Raw genomic sequence first — 19,380 nt, forward strand, 5'->3', positions numbered from 1 at the left:
TAGAAAAAGTAAAAATAGGATATGTTCCTTGAAGAGAACTGACTGTACAAAAATCAGGCAAGCAGAAAGAGTTAGATCTGGGAGGAGTTGGGAGATTACATTTAAAAATGGTGTAGGTACGAGCTGAGATTGTGGCTCAGTGGTAGAGCGCTCACCTAGCACATGCAGGGCCCTGGGTTTGATCCTCAGCGCCACATAAAACTGAATGAATGGAATAAAGGTATTGTGTTCAACTACAACTAAAAAAATAAATATTTTTTTTAAATGGTGTAGGTCATTTATAGATGGCTTTGTATGTCAAATTATAGTTCATATGAGATAGCTTCTGAAGATTATCTGAGGTTATTGCAGTGTCTAACATAAGAAATCAGTTAGTTTTTGGCTTCACAAGACAATGTAGAGGCTGATTGGTGTACACTTATGGGAGACAGAAAAGCAGGGTGCTAGGGTTTGAGCATTTTTGTTCTCTACAAAACTCATCTGGAGATTTTACTGCCATCCTAACAGTAGTAAGATTTGGGACCTTTAAGAAGTGGTTAGACCAAGAGGATGCCACCTTTATGCGGGTATTTAGTATGTTAATAAAACGACTTTTGAGTGTGGGTTCCCTTTCTTTTCTGCCATGTTATGACTCAGAAAGAATATCCCTCGCCAGATGCTGAAACCTTGATACCGTGCATACCCGTTTCCAGAACTGTGAGCAAATACATTCCTGTTCTTTATAAATTACCTAGTATCAATTATTTTTTTTTAAAACAGCACAAATAGACTACGACAGAGGGGAAGGTGATAAGTGTTTTGAACATGTTGAATCTGAGACAAAAACAAGTAAAAAATATCCAGGATGTAAGAGAAAAAGAACTAGAGCATGAGGGAGAAATTGGAACAAGGAATGAAGATTTGGGAATCACTGACTGTGTAGTAGCAATCGAAGCCTCCAAGTAAGTAGGAATTCTGAGGAAAGAGTAGAAATAAATGAAATTTTGCATTGCAATATGCCATTATCCTCCCATGACCTAAAGTGAATCCCCTTGTTATGGCTTTTGAAGTTATTTTCTTTTCATCTGAAAATGTATGATTACATTTCTTTTTATGTCTGTTTCTAACACTGGTCTCCCACAATGAGACTATGTGACAGTCAAAAAAACATTAACCACTGTTTGTGTCTCAGATGGAAGGAATTTACTGCCAGAAATTGTATTTTGGCAATGGAGTAAACAAAAATGCATTGTTTGAGTCCTAGCGGAGTTCTTTTGTTCCCATTCATGTCACACAGGAGTTGGCTTCCTAGATTTCCTTTTCTGAGTGGCTCATGAAAGTGTCTCACAAAAGCCCACTTGCCTCATCATATTTGCCCCCACTCTCTTCATCTCTTCCTTCATGACGCTCTTCGACTAACCTTGACTTCCCAGCGTCTCCAACACATGCCTTTCCAATGAGTTAAAATGAGTTAATATCCTTCATTCCCTTCCAGTGCATTTCCCAAACAGGATAGACAAAAGGAAACTGTGCTGGCAGAGGGAAGATACTACTTTGCTAGAAGACAAAGGCTGGTAATGGAGATGACCTAACACATCTTTTGAGCATGAGGAATAAGCACCACTAACTAAGGGTCAGTTTCATGAAAGCAACAAAGTTCCAAGAGAAGAAGTGCACCCAGGCTGGAGCAAGCAAAGCAGTTTATTAAAAATTAAAAAAAAATGCAAACAGACAGCAAAATAATAATAATGTGCTCCATTTTTTTTCCCCAGCAGCTCAGGAGGCTGAGACAGGAGGATTGTGAGTTCAAAGCCAGAAATAGGGTTGTTTCCTTTGACTCCTGTTCTGCTGTCACCAATACAGGTAATTTCCCTTCCTGTCCATGGGGAGCAAGTGGGCAAGGTCTTCTTCTATGGGAGTCTTCTCTCTTACAGGGATCTTTCCCCTTCTCTTTCCTCCCCTTCTCCCCTTCTCCCCTCCCTTTCCTTTTCCTGTTTCTCCCCTTTTCTTTTCCACAAGAACTAGAATAATCTGCTGAAGTTCTGACACTTGGCCTCCCTGACCTTCATGCAACATGTCTGATTCGATATTTCTAAACAATCTATTTTAGACAAAACTCATATTTTTCACACACTTCTGAGGTCAATGTAATTTTTTAAAAAAGCTTAATTTTTATCATTTGATACAATTATATAAAACAACAACAAAAACCCTAGTTTAGGAAATGAAGTAGGGGTGGGGGTGGAAATAAGAATAAAGCATGAAGAAATACATAAGAAAGTAGAAATTTCAAAATAGAAATGAAGTGAGTCATCAAAGGGAAAAGGAACTAGAAAAGAACTCAGGAGAGCAAAGAAAAGACACAATAAATGAATAAAAGAAATTTCATTCAAAGCTTATTTGATCTCTGAATGGGTTTTCTAAACATTCTTACTGTAGCCAAAACTTGCCTGATTTTAATGCCCCTTACACTGACTGTTATTTCTCAATATCAATCTTGGAAACCAAATGGAGCACATATTAGAGGAAGATGCAAGTAAAATGTTTAGTGGGGGGAAGAGAGTGACCCTGACTGAAAGAATACTGTCAACACATAAAGACATAAGTAAACATTAGAATTGTCTCAATGTTTACAGAAATCCCTATGTAAGTTTTTGTCTCTGTCTCAATCTAAGCTTATATCACTATGTAATTTTTTGTCATAATTTAAATCATTCTATGCCTACTATTTATCACTCATTCTTATACATAAAATATATTATGCACATCTTTCCATATGTGGATTTGGAAGTACAATACTTTTAATTCATTAGCATAATGTCTGGTTTTCCCTCTTTTCCTTCCTTGTCTTAAAGACAGTAAAAATGAAGTTGCTAAACCAGAAGGTATACACATTTAGTTATATCGGCCTTAGAAAAGTTTGCAATGTTTTACATTCCATGTATAACTTATAAGAGGTTTCACTTCCTACCTCTGGGAAGTATTTTAAATATTTTTATTATTTTCTCATGTATAAAAACTATGTGGTTTTTTTTTGTTTGTTTGTTTGTTTGTTTGTTTCCAGGGATTGAACTCAAGGGGCACTCGACCACGGAGCCATCTCTCCAGCCCTATATTGTATTTCATTTAGAGAATGGGTCTCACTGAGTTGCTTAGTGCTTCACCATTGCTGAGGCTGGCTTTGAACTCACAATCCTCCTGTCTCAGCCTACTGAGTTGCTGGGAATAATTGGAGCACATTGTTATTATTTTGCTAGCTGTTTACATTTTTTTTAATAAAATGCTTTGCTTGCCCATATTCTTTTGTGGAAAATTTTTTACTTTTGGTTGCTTAGTATTAATTTGTATTTCTTTCTTTTTTTTTTTTTTTTTTGGTACAGTGATGGGTATTGAGGCCAGAGCTCTCTGCAGGTTAGGCAAGCTTCTCTACCTGAGCCATACCCACAGTCTTCTAATTTCCATTTCCCACAAGCATCCTGATCAACTTTATTTATCATCTCCTTCTCCTATCAGTGGTAGTTTCACCAGCCTTCAGGCCCACCCATCCCTATTCAAGGCCAGGCAAGTGACCTATGTTAGCCATTGATAAGCTTCTTGCCTAAAATATGAGTCTTTTACACATTGGAATAGAGAATAAAAGATTCCTGGAATTCACTTGCTCTTGTCATGCCCTGCCTAGACTCATTTTCTACCTCTTCTTCTTAATACTTTACATCTCCAGAGCTCTCAGGTGCTTCCCAAGTGCAAACCTTGGTATATAGCATTTCCTAAAACCACCCAAGCACCCACATTTTCTAGTAGTAGGCATCAAATATTCATAAGGCAAAATTCTTCTCTTTATTCTATTGAACTGTTGATCTTGTTATTGACTTATGAAACTTACTCTATATTTAGACTTTTAAATTGTCACGTACATGGCAAACATTAGTTTGCAAATTTTGTCACTTATTTTATAAAAGTTTTCTGTAAAAAGGAAGGCTATAATTTTATTGTTCAAGTATGTATATATATATATATATATATATATATATATATATATATACATATATTCTTTTGGTAGGGGGTGTACCAGGGATTGAACTCAGGGGCACTTGAGAACTGAGCCACATCCCCAGCCCTGTTTTGAGACAAGATCTCACTGAGTTGCATAGTGCCTTGCTTTTGCTGAGGCTGGCTTTGAACTTGGATCCTCCTGTCTCAGCCTCCTAAGCCATGGGGATTACAGCCGTGGGCCACTATGCCTGGTATATGTTGATTATTATAAGATTAGAAAGCATTTCTTACCGAAGACTACTAAAAATGTGTGAAAATGAATTGTAACAGTATTATGGGGGATTTATTCTAGAGTATTTATTTTTGGATGTCCCAACAAGAAAGACTGAATTCTTTGGAACCATATATGATCCTGTAAATGTTAGAATACAAATTTCTAGCTTCCTTGATCTGTGTTATGCCATTTGCTCTACTCTTTAGATATAGGTGTGAAGTTACTAATATTTTCTAGGAATTTTTCTGATTATCCCTTTGAGTTTTTCACACAGTTCAAATAGGCCTGGAAAGCCCTACAGAAAGGATCTTATCTTAATTATTTTAGATTTGAAAACCACTCTTGATATCTCATATAATATCTAATACATATGACTAAATATTTCAACAGAAGAGAAGTCATCGGGGTCAATGATTAGGAAGACTAGATTTCCTCTCTTCTGAAAATTATGTAAATCTGAATTGTTGTCTAGGAATTGGCGTATTAAAGAAAAAAGAAGAGATCAACTGTGCATGTGGTTGATTTTTACCTCTGCCCTCATCATCACAGTCCTTGTTGCAGATGTTGTGTGTACTGGTGGAGGAAAGTGGGTAGAGGAAAGCAACAATGTTTTCAAGGTATCTAAACTTTCCAGAGCAAGAGCTAGCCTTGTCTTTTTTCTGCAATATTCAGTTTGAAAGCTATGAATCACTCTCTCTAGTTATTATTGTTGTTTTCAAGTACCTTTGAGAAGGAGCATAAACACCAGCAGTCACAAGGGGTAACAGGGGAAAAGTTTGCTACTGGATGTTTCAGGAATTCTTTATGTGTGAAGCAATATTTTAAAGAATTACCCATTGGAATTTTTCTCTTCATTCTTCGATGACCCAGTTATTCTTCCCGACAATGGCAACACTGACAGATATAATACTTTGCCTCAGAAGAAGAAAGAGTTAGAACATATCAAGTCTGAGACCTTAGTATTTCTCAAGCTTAAGACACAGACTTACACATATGTAACATATGTGAGAACATATGTAATCTGTTCCATATGTGAGAGATTACACATACATCTCAACCAGTTGTGTAAGTCTGTGTCTTTTTTTTTTAAAGAGAGAGAGAGAGAGAGAGAGAGAGAGAGAGAATTTTAATATTTATTTTTTAGTATTTGGCGGACACAACATCATTGTTTGTATGTGGTGCTGAGGATCGAACCCAGGCCGCACACATGCCAGGTGAGCGCGCTACCGCTTGAGCCACATCCCTAGCCCAAGTCTGTGTCTTAAACTTGAGAAATACTAAATATTTTTTCCCATATGGATCATATGTGAGATTACACATACATCTCAACCAGTTGTGTAAGTCTGTGTCTTAAGCTTGAGAAATATTAAATATTTTTCACCTAACATTACATTTCACCTAACATAATGCTCTGCCTTTACCAGGACTGGTTAAAAGCCACATAATCTGAGGAGAAAAGAAAGAGTAATAAAAACACCCAGTATGTTCAATCCTGAGAAGAAATTTTATTCTCTCTTCCCTACTAACGTTCTGCTCAGAAGTGTTAAGAAATAAAAATTCTAGATATATTTAGGACATTTTAGAGGTACAGGGACAAGGACCTCGTCCTTTCAGTGAAGCTCTCGAATCCACTGGGTGAAGATGGCACTGTTGGAAGTGGGCTTGGTAGGGCTCTAAAAGCTGAGGACAATGATACGCCTCCTGTGGCCAAGGGGTAGCAAGGAGGAGTTAAGAGTGAAATCTGATGATATGTTTTGTCAGGACATATAACACGCTGCAATTGCCTACAGGGAACCACAGTAACAGAATTAATGGAACTGATGCTGTTTCAATGTTTATGTCTTAGATTGATATGACCATGCATGAAGCCAGGGATGTCCTCCCTCAAAACTCACATCAATGTCATAATCCTCTCTAAACCCCTTGGAATATAGTTACATTCTTGAATAGGAAAAGGAAAGCCTTTATCTGGATGAAGCTTCCCTGGATTGTTGGAACTGTATTTTTCCCAATGGGTGGAATGAAAGATTTACATAGAAAATTTGTTCAATTATAGATACATCAGGGAAAGTTATATTTCTCTGAACCGCTAACACTATAGTTAGTTATAATATTATGCTCTCGAGGGTGGAAAACAGATGTTCCAATATGCCAAAGGAACTTGAAAGGAGGGTGAAGGAGAGGATTGCAAATTAGAATAAAGATTTTATGTTTTGAATCTGGCTAAGATTTTCTATAGAACCTTCCACTCCATATTTTAAAACTTGGGAAAGGAAAAGTTTCAGTTGCATGTGAAATCAAGACTCCAGGGCTCTAACGAGATGGTACTTCCTCAAGTTGTCATGCTATTAATGCAAGGACTAAAGCAGCATTTAAAGTAGTGTCAAAGAATAAGCATGGGAGTGTTTTATGTGCATTATATTTTGCTGGATGCATATTAGATGTTTTATTTTCCTTATTTAAGAATGTACCTAACACAATGCAGTAAAGGTTTGTAGAATGGTACCTGTCCAAGTGAGTCTGAAGGCACAGTTAGCCTTCCCTACATGCCTCTGCCCTTGCTCTGATGAGGAAGTTAGATATGAAAGGGATCTATTTATATGCAAATGTAGTCTGAGAAGAGCAATACTATTGTACCTTTATCAGCTCAAACCAAACTAAGCAAAGTGGATAATTTTGCTTTAGAATGATTTATGTTGCATATTTGTTTACCTCAGAGAAAAGGAAATATTTCAGAGAACTCAGCATTTTCAGGTGGAACAAATAAGTCCTGCTCCAATGCCAAGGTGAAAGGCTTTGCCAACAGGGAGACAACCTTGGGTTTTCCAGGGAGTGAAGGTCTGTGGAGCATGGACAAGAGATCATGGATCATGGTGGTCCAGGTAGAAGAAGGGTATAACACAGCCAGAGGCAGAGAATTGAAACTAAGCCGGAAGGAGTTAATCTGGCTGATAGGAATACAGGTGCTTTGTAGGTCTATCAAAATCACAGCTGTGTGAGCACTCAGGATATTTTCCTGAGACTGTTTTTATTTTGATATGCTCCCTTCCTCTACCTAGCTGCCTAGCTGCAGTTCTATTATGTTTGCAATTGTCATTTTCCTATAGTTATTTTATTTTTTTAACTTATATCTTGAATGCTTTCTTCTATCACTAACTTAATGGGTACCTATGGTCAAATAAGGGTGTGTGTGTGTGTGTGTGTGTGTGTGTGTGTGAGTGAATGTAAAACCCTCCCTTTCCCAAAATGAACTTTTATGTTGTATGTCATTTCTAGCTATTCTAAAATCTACATCTTTGTATGCAAGTGAGAATATTTATGTATGCTAAATTCCTAGCAAGAAAAGGTTTCTAAGGAAAAGTTCAGTTTAAATTTTTTATGAATATAACAGATTGTTTTTATAAACAATTTATACTCCTACCAGAACTATATGCCCATGGAGGAAAACATTGGTGTGGGATTTCAGAACCCAATCAATACAGGGAGGGCTTTCTAGTAGTTTAGGGACCTTAAGCAGCATGTCGATTTTGAGCAGGGAGATAAAACTGTCTACAAAGGGAAAAGGGGAACAGCACAGGTATACCTGTTACTTGGGGACTTCATTAAATAAGTAAATATATTAAATACAATTGAATATATGCTTCTCACTGCTGAAGATCGTAGATACACATATGGAGAGGGAGAACATTAGAATAAACTCTGAAGTACTGGATTAGAATTAGAGGTATTTGTGTGAACACATGATCTCTTCTTCTTTTTCTTTTTTTTTTAAATAGAGATAGAGGTGCCTATCTATGGATATATCTGTCTATCTATTTACTTACCTACCTACCAATCTAAAAATCATATGTATTTCTAAGTTTTACTCACTGTGGTCCTGGGAGACCATTGTTTATTCAAAAGCAACAAACCTATCTAGTACAGAGATATTTGTTTTAAAGTACCATTTTGCATTAAAAGAAATAGAATTGCAGAAATGGGTGGTTTCATATCTTGGGAAGGGACAGTATAAAATGAACCTAAACAACTTTAACTTTAACAATGGGCAAGGGTGTTTAAAAGACAACTAAATACCAGTACCATGCTGTTTTTGTTACTATTGCTCTGTAGTATAGTTTGAAGTCTGGTATCGCTATACCGCCTGATTCACACTTCCTGCTTAGCATTGTTTTTGCTATTCTGGGTCTTTTATTTTTTCTTATGAATTTCATGATTGCTTTCTCTATTTCTACAAGAAATGCCGTTGGGATTTTGATTGGCATTGCATTAAACCTATAGAGAACTTTTGGTAATATCGCCATTTTGATGATGTTAGTTCTGCCTATCCATGAACAGGGTATATTTTTCCATCTTCTAAGATCTTCTTCTATTTCTCTCTTTAGGGTTCTGTAGTTTTCATTGTATAAGTCTTTCACCTCTTTTGTTAGGTTCATTCCCAAGTATTTTATTTTTTTTGAAGATATTTTGAATGGAGTGGTTGTCCTCATTTCCATTTCAGAGGATTTGTCGCTGATATACAGGTACAGAATAGAGGACACAGAAACCAATCCACAAAACTACAACTATCTTATATTTGATAAAGGGGCTAAAAGCATGCAATGGAGGAAGGATAGCATCTTCAACAAATGGTGCTGGGAAAACTGGAAATCCATATGCAACAAAATGAAACTGAATCCCTTTCTCTCGCCATGCACAAAAGTGAATTCAAAATGGATCAAGGAGCTTGATATCAAATCAGAGACGCGCCGTCTGATAGAAGAAAAAGTTGGCTACGATCTACAGTCGGTGGGGTCGGGCTCCAAATTCCTCAATAGGACACCCATAGCACAAAAGTTAATAACTAGAATCAACAAATGGGACTTACTCAAACTAAAAAGTTTTTTCTCAACAAAAGAAACAATAAGAGAGGTAAATAGGGAGCCTACACCCTGGGAACAAATCTTTACTCCTCACACTTCAGATAGAGCCCTAATATCCAGAGTATACAAAGAACTCAAAAAATTAGACAATAAGAAAACAAACAACCCAATCAACAAATGGGCCAAGGACCTGAACAGACACTTCTCAGAGGAGGACATACAGTCAATCAACAAGTACATGAAAAAATGCTCACCATCTCTAGCAGTCAGAGAAATGCAAATCAAAACCACCCTAAGATACCATCTCACTCCAGTAAGATTGGCAGCCATTATGAAGTCAAACAACAACAAGTGCTGGCGAGGATGTGGGGAAAAGGGTACACTTGTACATTGCTGGTGGGACTGCAGATTGGTGCAGCCAATTTGGAAAGCAGTATGAAGATTTCTTGGAAAGCTGGGAATGGAGCCACCATTTGACCCAGCTATTCCCCTTCTTGGTCTATTCCCTAAAGACCTAAAAAGAGCATGCTACAGGGACACTGCTACATCGATGTTCATAGCAGCACAGTTCACAATAGCAAGACTGTGGAACCAACCTAGATGCCCTTCAATAGATGAATGGATAAAAAAAATGTGGCATTTATACACAATGGAGTATTACTCTGCATTAAAAAATGACAAAATCATAGAATTTACAGGGAAATGGATGGCATTAGAGCAGATTATGCTAAGTGAAGCTAGCCAATCCCTAAAAAACAAATGCCAAATGTCTTCTTTGATATAAGGAGAGTAACTAAGAACAGTGTAGGGACGAAGAACAGGAGAAGAAGATTAACATTTAACAGGGATGAGAGGTGGGAGGGAAAGGGAGAGAGAAGGAAAATTGCATGGTAATGGAAGGAGACCCTCAGGGTTATACAGTGGAGGAGGTAGAGAGAGAGGAGGGGAGGGGAGGGGAGAGGTGGGGAGGGGGGAGGGTGGAGGATGGGAAAGGCAGTGGAGCACAACAGACACTAGTATGGCAATTTGTAAATCAATGGATGTGTAACTGATGTGATTCTGCAATCTGTGTATGGGGTGAAGGTGGGAGTTCATAACTCACTTGAATCAAAGTATGGAATATGATATGTCAAGAAATTTGTAATGTTTTGAACAACCCACAATAAAAAATTAAAAAAAAAAAAGACAACTAAATATCACGAAAGAGTACAAAATTTAATTTTAAAAAAGGTTCTACTGGCTAAAGTCACAATAATTTGAGATTCAAATAAATATAGATAGTAAGAGTATAGAATCCAATAAATAAAAAAGAAACAATGAGAATATAACGATCTAAAGATTAAATTCTATATTTTAATGAGGATTAGCTCATTCACATAGTTTCCAAGTTCCTTCACATAGAATATCAATAATTATAATGAGAAAATAATTTTCTTGTAGTAGAGGAAACTGGGAGATACTATCTTAAATTAATGATAAAATGTTATCAATCTGGGACAAGTGATGATCATATGCCATATGATAGGACAGAGTGAGAAGAACACAGCATCACTCACAGGATGTTCCCACTAGAGTTGCAATTCTAAATGCATTTCTAAATCAACAGTAGATAAAACCATGTCGAAAAATATACTAAGAACAAGTGGTCTGCAATCTGGAAAAGTGTCAATTAAAAAAAATTACCAACCAAAAGAGATAAGAGAGATATTGCAACATGTAATTTTGAATTATGTCAGGCATTATTGGCAGCAATTGACCAGGCCGAAATAGAGTTTTATAGTTAGATGTTAGTAACATATAAAGATATTGTTCTGATTTTCATAGCTATGTTATGGTTATGTAGAATATGTTTGCATATAAAAAACAAACAGGAATGAGAAACCAGTGAATGTAAAATACATTTTTATGCATTGTACTTACAAATCTTTAATAAGTTTATGATGAGGAAAAAAGGGAGAGGAAGAAGAAACTATTTAAAATCATATTTCTTAATAAAGGATACCAAAAAACTATATAATAACAGAAATAAACCAATAATAAATGATTTTAACAGTTTATATAATTTCTATATGGTTTTTGCTTTCTTCAATTTTAATTGCAAATTATTCTACCCAGTTTCCTATTTAATCTACAAAAGTTTCAATAATATTATATACATTTTTCAAAACTTCAGGATATCATGTCCTTTCTCATTTTCTTATTTCTTTGAATCATTTTTTCCCCAACAGAAAATAAGGAGAATTAGAATAGGAAGAAATTTCCTAATATGATTGGGAAAAGCCTTTAAGTTATCTCTTCTAAAAGTTTTATGTTTATTACCATCCTTTAGCTTTCCCCTACTGCTCATAAGCCAAGGATTTCATGTGTTATTTCTGTAATTTGGTAGTTTTCATTTGAATTATGCATTAAAAATGAATATCTATCCTAAAACAATTGGCATGATTAGTTATCTACTAAATTTTTCATTTCACAAAAGGCAATGCTTTATTCCAACATGGTTAAGGAACTTTTAAGACTCTTATTTTTAAAAATTTCTCATTTTTAAAGTTAAAAGAAACACTTATTTTAAGTCAGGAATCAAGCTAAAAATTCCTTTAATCCAATCTTTCTATTTTAGATTCACTGCTTCTTTATAGATAGTATTTAAAGATCTACATTTCATTCACAATTGTTTTCAAGATAATATAGAAAAATAATTGTATTTACAGTGAGAATGTGTGTATAAAAATTAATTTCATACAAAATTAAAAACTGCTAATTAAATCTGAATGCAGATTTAATACATAAATTGCTTTATCATTTTCATAAAATCTAAAAATAAGTGTTAAAATTTTATGAACCAATTTTTTTAATGCCTTTATTTTATTTATTTATTTTTATGTGTTGCTGAGAATTGAATCCAGTGCCTCATACGTTCGAGGCAAGTGCTCTATCAATGAGCTACAACCCCAGCTGGTGAACTAATGTTTTTGACAAATATATTTCTGCAGATTTTTATTATACAAGCTGATTAAAAATATTACATAGAAAAAATATATGAAATGCAATAGTTTAATAAAACATGTATTCTATTAGCAAATATTGTCATTTTCACAAAGTTTTCAAATTGGTACGTATTTATATGTAGTTTTATGTATGTATTTGCATATATCTATCAATCTTTTTATTTAGGTAACTTATCTTTAAGTGGTCTATTTCTTTTTCAGGGCTGTTGTAACAAAGTGTCATCAACAGTATGGTTTAAAACAAGAGAAATTTATTACAATATTTTTGAAGGCTAAAAGTGTGAAGTCAGTATACTGGAGGACCATGCTTCCTCTGAAAACACTAAGAAAATATTCTTTCTGTCTTTTTTAAGAAATCCTTGGTGTTGTCTGTCTTGAAGATTCATTATTCCAATAATCTAGCATACCTGTGGTAATGTGGCATTTCCTGCATCTGCCTTCCTCTGTGCATATATGTCCTCATCTTAGAAGGACACCAGTTATTGAATAAAGTCCCACCTTAATCCAGATCCCCGTCTTAATTTAATTCTCTCTCTTCAAATGAGGTTCAATTAAAACAACAACAACAAAAGAATTTATACTATGATATTATGATGTGGGGGGAGGTTGAGGAATTTTAGGAAATTCTATTTACCCCAATGAAGATTGAAAGATTATAAACTTTTCTTTCATATTTCAATCATAATAACTATGTAATAAAAGTTGCATGTGGGCAAAGTGATATACACATATTAAAAATGAAATAATGAACACATAATGAAAATCTTCCCTTGAACTTTAATAAAAATTTACATAAGATTATATTTCTATCTCATCAGTGTATCTCTCAAACCTTTCTAATGTAATTATTCCCAAAGTCATCAGATACTAGAGCTGTGATCTCAAGAAAATTACTAAATATCTCCCATCCTTTGGTTCAGTGGTTTATATGATCCCCAAAATTGGACAACATGATCTAGTAAACCTAGAAGACCATCTATTTTTTAAAGTGTTAGATTTGATTTTCTTTTTGTAACCAGCTCTTTTAATTAGATAACTATGTAGTAGTATGTTACAATTCTCCCCTACCTTTCTTTCCTTACAAAAATGAATATATTTTCATATATTAATTTAGGTTGTGATCATTAAAAGAACTAAATTTTCATAGACCCTATTAATCTGTGTTATTACAAATGACAGTTTAATTTAATTCAAGCCTATTTTAAAAAACAAAACACAAATTTAATAAACAGATATTTTAAAAATGAACAGAAGAATTTTAAAGCTGTATTAACTAGGATTTGCTCACTCTATAATCTTAGGCAAGTAACTTCCATTATCAGAGACCCAGTTTCTTCCTGTGTGCATGACAATGTCCTGCAGGATTCAGAAATGGCAGGGATTAGGGCCAGATGTACAGGGTGAATAGCATAGTTTGGAAAACATAGAAGATTGCTCCTCAGGATCACTGTGGCTTCTTCAAGTGTGTTTTTCTGCACTGGAAAGGTTAGAATAACTGTGTGTGTGTGTGTGTGTAAACATATCATCTCATACTCCTTTACAGCCAGAGTTTCACTTGTGAGTTAAATTCATTCAACCAGGAATATTTATCTATTTCTCTATAATTGTGAAAGATAATTTTAAATATATATATATATATATATATATATATATATATATATATATATATATGTGTGTGTGTGTGTGTGTGTGTGTGTGTGTGTGTGTGTGTGAATATATATATTGAATATATATATGTGTGTGTATTTGTATGTGTGTGTGTGTGCATTTGTAAGATCACTGGTTTTGTTGTTTGAGTTCATATTGGATAGCTATTTGACAGTTTCTGAGCTAGGTGCCAGAAGCTGGTTCATATCTCTAACTTGGTGACAAGACAATTAAAATGTACAGAGATAAATGATGAGACAGAGAAGCACACAGAGATCTTTAGAAGCATGGGGAATAAATACTAAATTTTTAAAATTTCAATAAAAATAGAAGAAAAATGGTATCCTTAAAAGAAAAAATGCTAAGTGTAGATTAATAATAGAATTAGAATAATGTTAGGTATTTTTGGAATTAATTATAAAATTGATTTTTATTGATTAAAAGGAATAAAATGTTTTGGAAATAGGTGATTATGAAGCTAAGAAAATTTTGTTGTTAAATTAGTGATTTTTTTAGTGCTATAATTAGGCTATCTTCTAGTTTTTGTTGATATTAGTTTATTTGGGGCAGCTTTTTCTGATTATGTATTCAAAATCTTAAATTTAATTTTTTCGTTTTGTCTTCATTTGTGGTAAGGTATTTAAATCATTTTTAGTATCTTAATTTTTTTTTAAAGAGAGAGAGAGAATTTTAATATTTATTTTTTAGTTTTCGGCAGATACAACATCTTTGTTTGTATGTGGTGCTAAGTATGGAACCTGGGCTGCATGCATGCCAGGCGGGGGCGCTACTGCTTGAGCCACATCCCCAGCCCTAGTATCTTAATTTTACTGTTGTGATTTCCTTTGATTCCCCAAGAATAAGTTACAAGAGTTATGCAAAGATTTAAGATTCAAAATTGATATCAAATTTATTTTCAAGCATGATATAATATCCATTGGCAGGCTCAAACTGCAAGGATTTTTCTCAAAAGCATAAGAAAAGCAAATCCCTTTTCTCATCTTTAAAGGGTAAGTGTCATACGATTTCCCAATTGAGTAAATATTAATTTCTAATAATGTACCAAATGAGGTTTAGGATGTCTAACATGTGATGTTGGTAAATTATTTTGTTGATTTTGTATAACCTGCAGGAAAGGCTGATTACCACACAGTACTTGGAAATCCTGTAAATATAGTAACTAATACACAGAATTAGTTTAACAAATTAGACTCACATGACTAAGAGATCTTAGCCATTATTGAAACTCACTAACAATTTCAAGGTTTAGGGTATTTGTGAGAAACCAGAGAAGCAATGAGATGTTGAGGACCTCCAACCAGGCCCATTAACTTTTATATGATATATTCTGACTCATTTAAGAGATAAGGTTTCAAATGAGGAGTCACATACACAGAGCAAGCTACTCATGTAATGAAACACCTCCATTTTATTCTATAATAGCTGTACAACATGAGGCGTTTTTCAGAGACCTGTGCCCCATATATCTATAGATTTCAGGTTTATGTTGCACAAGCAAACCCAGGCAGCCCAGCTTTGTTATGCTAAAAAATGTCCATAAATAATGATTACCTATGCTTACATTACTTGATTTCTTTTTAATCCAGAAGATCTGTCACTAGATTAGACTAAGCTTCTGATCTTCTTTTTCCTAAGAGCAACATTTATCTACATTAGGTGAAGTTTTCAGCATTCAAAGATGTATTTTGTTTAAAGTTTTGGACTCTAATTACTCAACAAATGGATTTTAAGGTATATGGCACCCTTTAAATATCAATGATCCAAATCATTCTTGCTAAAGCAGATGTAAACTCAATTTAAAGTTACTTCAATTGCTACTTTCTTATGAGGCCTATAAATAAAATCATTTCAACCTTACTACATGTTCTACCAAAATAGGTCAAATTAAAATATCCACTATATATCATACTTATGTGAATAGTCATGTAATCTTATGAAAACGAAAGGTAAATGTTTCATGTCCGTTCCTTTCCAATTCTGGGTTATTGCTTCTTATTTCTCCCACTGGGTAGTAGGAAAAGGTAGATGGGTGAATGTCATTAAGAAGATTTAGGAGTCATTGGCCTGTAGTTTTTCTTGCATTGCAACTTTACATTAACTGAAGCTATTTCTCAACAGTGGCATCTTTTGATATATTACAAGAAAGCAATAAATTAGAAATAACAAAGCGTTATAGTTCAGTTTTCTTGAAGAGAAGGATGAGCTTTCTATGAATATGTGCTAAAGGACATTCTTTTAGGAAGAAAGCAGTGCCCAATTTCTACATTTGAAAATAGAAATCTAGGATTTATTAAGGCTACTCTCTCAAACAATAGTTAACTGCTGGCACAGATATCCTGAGACTCTTATTGGGTTTAATTGGCTTCATTTATTTATTTATTATAAATAGTGCATGTTTTTTAGTGAGAGCAGTGTGAGCTACAATCAAAGGAAGAAGCTTAACTCTCATCTTTAGAAACATTTTTACTAGTGAATAAAAAGTTAACTGAACTGATTTGTACGGGTACCCACTTTTAATCTCCTCTTTTTAAGTCTGAAACAAATACTTATGCACACACAACTAAGTGATGGATGGAACTTTAATGGGCTTTTCTTGTTTTCAGTTGTAAATGCTGGATGCACAGCATTGCATCAGAAAGGTACGGTGCTTTTCTTAGAGTTTTCTGTTATGCTGCTTCCAAAAATGGGTAAGAGCTTCATCTGTATGACAATATTCATTTTTAAACAATATAGAAGAAATATCATTCACAGTGGAAAGTTATTCTGTCCTTTGTGGTCACTTCAGTGTCTTGCAACGGTCACCTTTCGATGACTGTGTACTTTCTTTGGTCATTAAAGCATTGTCACTAACTAGCCTCTAACCAAGGCTTTAATTAGGTGTCTTAGAAACCTTGGCTTATAAGCAGTTCCACTCTGTTAATTTAAGTGAGCTTTTAAATATTCACAAGTGTCCATAATTTTCTTAATTGTGTTAAATTGTTTAATAAAACATTTAAATTGACATTAACAAACTGCTTGTCATCCTGGCTCTAGGAATACCAAATCAGTGGCCTTGTGTTCTCCATAGTTCTAAATACAATCCATTGTTTTCTTTTCTTTTTTCTTTCTTTCTTCTTCTTTTTTTCTGATACTTAAGCTTGCAAAATTGTACTAATTTGTACCCTAATATTTAATAAGCATTTTATTTTTAAAAACTGATTTTCTCATGCTTATTGCATTATTAACACATTACTCAATTTCAGTTGCCTGTTTTTGTTGTTGTTGCTGAGAATGAACTATACCTTTTTTCAAAAATATCTCAGACATGCTACAGTGTTATTGTTATGCTAATTTTACAAAAGTAATTGCAAAGATTTCATTAGGCTTCATATTTTAGATTCTGTCATACAATTTATGCTATAAGCAAATAGGCCTCCCAGGTATAATGCTTATCTAGTGGACCAAAGATATCTGAATATTTACTACATTTTCGACAAAAGTCCTCTAAGAAAACTAATTGCTTATGGAAAAAAATATTCTCAATTGTATCATATTTTCAATGATGCAAGAGATAAGATGAAGCCTGTGGTTATATTTTTATAAAAAATCAGAATATAGTTCATATCTAATATATAATAAATAACTCCTGAATGACATTTTACCAAAAAAAAAAAAAGAGTAATCCTGAGGAATTTTGCTGGTATGATAGCCATTTTAACTTGAAAAAAACTTTTATCAGATGCCTTTCCGTATAAGTAAAAATGTCAGATAAGTGTCATTTTAGGCAGATGCCTATGCAGTAAAGATGTCTTATTATTTTGAACCCTAGCTAAATTGAAAAAAAATCTTTATTTTTAATTATTAGGCAAGTTATAAAAACCATACCAGAAATTTAAGCATCATATTCATTATATTCATTGTTTTTAGTGAGAATATTGAAATTTCCTTTCCAGCAATGCTTTAAACAATTATATAATCATTCCTTAATTGTATTCCTGACTCAACACCTAACATATGTGCTTGGAAAAGAAGTATTTTGGGTGCATAGCAACTATTCATATCAGCCAACCTACCAACACCCTCTCTACTTTATAACATGTTTTTTTGAATTTGACTGAAAGTTACTATGCATATTATTTGAATCTTAACTCTATGATCATGTTGATTATAAATGGCTACAGGTACAAGGGAAAATTACTGCTCTTACTTAATCTTGATGTACAAAGTCAGATGCCAATAATGAGAAATTAATCAAATTCTTTAAAAAGTCAATAGGCTATATATTAATAATTTTTGAAAATTTGTCACCTGGAGGATGAAGAGTCTTTTTCAAAGTGCTCTAGGTATCTTTGCTTGAGGACTAAACTTTTGGGGAATATATTTTGTTTTGAAAATGAGGTAAAATTTGAAGTGTGTATATGATTACAAGTATATATTATTTTTAACAAATTATTTGTAATCCTAGTAAAAATATTTTTTACTAATAAAAATTCACTAGTAAAAATATTTTTAAAGCTAAGTGAAAGAAATCAAAGCATAAGAATTTGGTACCAGTTAATGAAGGAACCTATACACGGGTGTGTTATAGAAAAGCACATTGTTTTAAGGTGCCAACACTGGAAAGTTTAAAAGGTTGTCACAGAAAGCTGCATAAGAAGGAAATAAAAAATATAAAACTGAAAAAAAAAATGTTTATCCCCCAAAAGGCAAAAAGTTTTTTTGTACAGAGCAATACTTCAAATATATAGACTATGACTACAAAAAAAAGAGCAGATTCATTTATTAAATGCCATATTTTCAGCATTCGTGTGAAATGTTTTCTTGTACATTTTTTCAATACTATAAGAAGTTTTATTAATCTTATTTTCATATAAAGGAAAAGAGATGCATAGAAGTAAATAACTTCAAGGACATACTGCAGGAAGTAGTCAACTTGGGCTTTGACTCTAGGGTTTCCTGATCCTAGCCACTGTATTTTGCTTCATGGAGAATTCTGAGTAGCTGAGCTTTTTCCTGCATGAAAAAAATCTCTGATTATGTATGCTTCCCATTTGCTAGCCTTTGATTTTAGTTTGTTATTCTACTTATTATTATGCTACATCTACTTTTCACCAAATGAGGGCTTACATTCAATGAAAAAAGAAAGCTGAAGAGTTAATGACCTTATAAGGAGCACCCTAAAGCTTTCTCTAGAGATCAGAATGTCAAGACCTTAGCAAATCTGCTGCAGTTTTGGGTCACATAGTTTATGGACACTTAGGGCTGAGGGTGCTGAACAAATTTTACCACTTTCATGTTAGATTTTCTTCAGTGGCTAAAAGCCAATGCCTGAAACATTGTTAACTTTATTTTTTGTTAATTGTTTTATTTATAAGCTAAATAATTGGATTTTAGTTATTTGTGTGTGAGTGGGCATGTTTCCATCCCTGGTAATGCTGAATAAGAAAATGTTCTTCCTAACCTTGCCCCTGTTAATATTCACTTTGCCCTTTTTATTTTCTAAATCCTTTTATACATCAGTCACTCTTAACCATATTGTGAGCTCAATTATAACCCTGCTCTTATTCCCAGTCAACCTTAGACTACTTACTGACTTTAAAATCGTCCCTGTCTATATTGAATT

At 33.9% G+C, this 19,380-nt stretch overlaps 1 pseudogene; it reads left to right on the forward strand.

Moving 5' to 3' along the window:
- Nucleotides 1-804: 804 nt before the first annotated feature.
- The window catches only part of LOC114094754 (elongation factor 1-alpha 1-like), a 60,950-nt pseudogene continuing 42,374 nt past the window's right edge, over nucleotides 805-19,380 (forward strand).

This window comes from Marmota flaviventris, chromosome 11, assembly GCF_047511675.1.
Source record: "Marmota flaviventris isolate mMarFla1 chromosome 11, mMarFla1.hap1, whole genome shotgun sequence".
Lineage (NCBI taxonomy): Eukaryota > Metazoa > Chordata > Mammalia > Rodentia > Sciuridae > Marmota > Marmota flaviventris.